This window comes from Bos indicus x Bos taurus, chromosome 26, assembly GCF_003369695.1.
Source record: "Bos indicus x Bos taurus breed Angus x Brahman F1 hybrid chromosome 26, Bos_hybrid_MaternalHap_v2.0, whole genome shotgun sequence".
NCBI classification, from domain to species: Eukaryota; Metazoa; Chordata; class Mammalia; order Artiodactyla; family Bovidae; genus Bos; species Bos indicus x Bos taurus.
The window spans coordinates 921,565-925,853 of record NC_040101.1 but is presented as its reverse complement, the minus strand read 5'-3'; the positions used below and the strand labels follow the sequence as shown (position 1 = coordinate 925,853).

Here is a 4,289-nt window from a genome sequence, read left to right as displayed (position 1 = left end):
CCATGGACTGAGCCCACCAGGCTCCTCTGTCCATGGGATTTCCCAGGCAAGGGTGCTGGAGTGGGTTGCCGTGCCCTCCTCCAGGGGATCTCCCCCATGCAGGGATCGAACCTGTGCCTCTTACGTCTCCTGCCTTGGCAGGTGGGTTCTTTACCCTTAGTGCCACCTGGGAAGCCCTTCAGGGCCTGGGCAAAGGGGTGACTGAGGCCCCCCTCACACACGTGTTGAAGCCTTCGGCACTGTGCCTCATCCTCGGTGAGGAGGCTTCCACGTCTCCTGCAGGCAGCAGCGCACCCCTGCAAACAGCCCTGGGGCAGGGGTTCCCACAGGCCCTGGGGGTGGGCTCAGGCTGTGGGGTGGGCATTTGGGGTCCTGGGCTCCCTGCATGTGTTCCAGAGGAGGGCCGTGGCTGTGCGTGGATGACTCCTCCGCGGGCTGGGGCAAAGTCTGAGGAGGGCAGAGTGGTCCTTCTAAAAGGGTGCCTTGGGCCTGCGAGGGACACTGGGTCCTGTGGGCTCTTGTTGGCAGGCGAGGCTTACGTGGAGCCCTGAGGGCCTGAGGCTCTGCATTCTAACAGGCTCCCAGGTGACGCTGGCCCTCCTTGGAGGTCAGAGACCGCGGGCGCAGGGCTGGGGGCAGGTGGGGTGGGGGAGCGTGCGTGAGGGGGCTCGTGTTCTCTCTCTAAGGAGAAGTGACAGCCCCTGGAGACAGAGCTGCCAGCCTCCGAAAAGCTGCAGTTGGTCAACAAATGGCTAAACACGTTAGTGGGGCCTGGGAGGGGCCCCGGGGCCTGGACAGGCCAGCAGAGGATCCAGAATCAAATTAAGGAGCCCATTTAGTGTGGCAGGGCCAGTTTTGCCGCAGAGAGAATTGCATCAGAGGCCTGGGGCCTGAGCCAACGAGATTACCGCTCAGAGTAGGCTAGTGGGGGCACCTGGGCACCCCAGCTCATCCAGAGGGCACGAGCTCCTGCTGGTGAGAACATGCTGCTTCCTAAATGGGAGACACTGAGCCTGGTCCCGTGATGCCCAGTCTTCCTCACACTGTCCTCCCCAGGCTCCTCGGGCACCCCTGGCTGCCAGCCTGGAGGAGGGAGCACAGCCCGCCTGGAGGAGGGAGCACAGCCCGCCTGGAGGAGGGAGCACAGCCCAGATAGTCTCCTCATGTTTTGAAGTGAGGGTCACCCCGTGGGCCTTCTGGAGGGGGGCTGGACAGCTGAGGGCAGCAGGAGCCCAGGCCCACGTGGCCTCGTCACCTACACGTTTACACGTTGGCGCTTGCGGTCCACCTCTACACGGATTAAACCGTGAGCCACTGTGGCCTCTGACTTTCAACAGTGCCCAAAGGAGCCCAGGCGGTGAGCAGGATTGAGGGCCTGGGCGCGGGCGGAGGCAGTGGGGAACCGGCAGAACAGGCCTTCGGATGGTGAGGTTATGTTCAGGAGCCAACTTTATGAGCCCGATTCTTCTATCTCCTCAGATCTGGAAAAGCACTAAAATCCTTCACGGTGACGACTGCTCCTCGTGACTCACAGAAGCATCACAAGACCGGCTGAAACCTGCAAAAATGTGAGCTTGGTTGCACGCACCCCCTTCAAGGGAGTCGCGTTTGCACCGACCTTTCCCCGCCTCTCTGCTGCGGGCTCTCAGTCTGAGGCGCTGTCTCTGGACTGCAGTCTTCATTTTGCCCCAGATAAAGCGTGAGTCCCAGCTCTCACATTGGGCGTTGTTTTTCAGTCAGGAGCCTCCGCCCCCTCAGTGGGGAGCAGACCCTTCTCTGCCCCCTCGCCACACCCGTGCTGGCTCTGGGGGCAGCAGGGGCCGGGGGAGCTGGGCTGGGGTCCCTCCACCCCCAGGGCGCCCGGGGTGGGCAGAAGCCACAGTCCTGGGTTCGCCCCAGGACCCAGGCCTTGCGTTGCGTGTGTCCCTGGCCATGTGTCTGTTCCCGCCCCAGCTCAGTGCCCCCCACCTCCAGTGGGGGTCCCCCGCCGCTTCATGACGGCAACAGCGGCTGCTGGTCCGTCTTGTCCCTTCCGTGGGTCCCTGCACAGGGCCCAGCAGAGGTGGGCACAGTGGGAGCAGGACAGCGGCTCCCTGAGGGTCCCTGGGCTCCGTGGTCAGCTCCTTTTGATCCCCAGGGCCTGCTGCAGTTTCTCGAGCCCACCCAGTAATGCCAACCCCTAACTAAGCAGGATACCCCCACCTCCACCCCAGGGCTGGGTCTTGGTGGTGTTAAGCCCATGGGGCATCCCCAGGTTCCAACATGTGACCCAGCAGGTCCCACTGGACGAGTCTCACTGGGAACAGAGGCAGAAGCCGGCTCTCCTGTCCTGTTAGATCCTGGTGGCTTGTGGCCTCCAGGCCCCCAGCCTCCCCTGGAGCCAGAGGCGGGGCTGGGGGGCTGGGGCCTGCTGCTCGGGAAGCAGCTCCAGCAGCTCACGGCCCTCCCACCCTCTGCTGCAGAAGGCCCTCCTCTGGCCAACGGCCGTGTTTTCATGCCCACCTCAGGGCTGGACTGTGTCCTGTCTATGAACGACTGAAACCCCTTCCCCTGCTGGTCATCAGGCCACTGCTTCCTTAAACGGGGTCATCTCTCACTTGCCTTTATCTGTTTTTAGTTTTTTAATTGAAATGACTGGCTTTCAAAGAAATACCACTTTATGATAAAAATCTGGTCAGTATGTTGTAGCCACACGTTCCGGGAAACAAACTCACTCAGCAGGACAATGCAGGTAGTGGAGTGCAGTTTATTACACCGGCGGGCCCAAGGCAGTCTCCTCTTAGCCAAGGGCCCGACCAGCATTTGTGAAAATCTTTAATACCCCATGCATCCGTGTCCAAACCCACCACCCCAAATTCCTTGGGACTTACATAAACCAAGGAAAATACAATCCCAATAACCCCCTCATTCACGTGCTCGTGCTCACGTGCTCAGTCAAACAATCAGCCAGTAATCAATCAGCCCGAGGTTGCACTCCGATAGATACAGGAAAGTGTATGGTGTGTCTGGAGGAAGGGGTGATTAGTGTATGCTTTCTTGTAGGCGATGAGTAGCCTGGATACGATTTTCAAGGCTCCCCTGTCTGGAGGGGGTCTGAGCCTCCTGTTGTAGTTTTCGCAGAGTTCAGAGTCCATTGGAAAGGTGGCTGAGCATGGTCAGCATGAACAGGCCTAAGATGGAGTCCAGGCCCTATGAATTCCTTCTTCAAATACATAAACCAGAAGGAAGAAAACACGCGCCCACGGCCCGTGACAAACACGTGTTGTTACCTGAGGGGACAGAGTGCGCAGACGGCGCTGAACACACCGCCTGACAGCATCTCTGGTCACGAAGGGGACACACGCACGTTCCAGAAGGCGGGATGCCGCAGGAACGAGCCAAGCGGGAACCCGGCTGCCCTGGAGCGCCGGCTCAGCCCTGCGTCCAGACGCGCTTCTCTGGGGTCGTCTCGGGGGCTCTGCTCCAGGTCAGCCCCTCGGCCAGATGAGCGTGAACGTATCCACCATCCAGGAGGGGGAAAACGAGGAGGAGCTGGGAGTCAGGAGCCCCCGGTCATGGCCTTCCATTCTCTGTGAGTGGAAATAAACGCACGCTTCAGCGAGAGGATTCATGGGGCAGGGCTGGTCCTTCCCAGCTCACAGCCTTTGCAGGAGGTGGGCCCTGGGCACAGCCCTGCCTTGGAGGGGGCTGTGGGCTTGTGCGGTGCTTCTGCCGCCAGGGTCTCAACCACAGGAGAGGTCCTGCCGGAGCTGGGACAGACAAAGGCTGGCCCTGAGCCCTGGGTCCAAAGGCAGAGGGTGGGGGTGAGGTTCAGAAACGCACCCACAGAACCGGGCCAGGCCAGGGGCGGGAGAGGGCGCTGAGCAGCCTGGCTCCGGCTGCAGTCTAGGGGCGTGGGGAACATGCTGTTTCATTTCTCATTTGGCTAAAGCCTGTCTTCAGGGCTGCTTGGACGGCGTTATGAACGTTATCACAATCCTTATCACTGTCCTTCCTATACCGATAAGTAAAATACATGTGGTTTTATCAATAATAAAAGCTATCATTGTTTTCTGCCTTAGTGATAGTGTAATAGCTATGTTTGCATATTGATGGGTGTGCTTGCATGCGTGCTCACTTCGGTCATGTGTGAGTCTCTGCGAGCCCATAGGCTGCAGCCCGCCAGGCTCCTCTGTCCATGGGATTGTCCAGACAAGAACACTGGAGTGGGGTGCCATGTCCTCCTCCAGGGCATCTTCCTGACCCGGGGATCAAACTATATCTCCTATGCCTCCTGCACTGGCCTGCGG

General features: G+C 59.9%; 1 long non-coding RNA gene across 1 annotated transcript; it reads left to right on the top strand.

Moving 5' to 3' along the window:
- The first annotated feature begins 919 nt into the window (after positions 1-919).
- LOC113884461 lies at positions 920-4,060 on the top strand. The gene is made up of 2 exons (XR_003508876.1): positions 920-1,357; positions 1,480-4,060. It is a non-coding gene; the product is annotated as an uncharacterized LOC113884461 (long non-coding RNA).
- Positions 4,061-4,289: the final 229 nt, after the last annotated feature.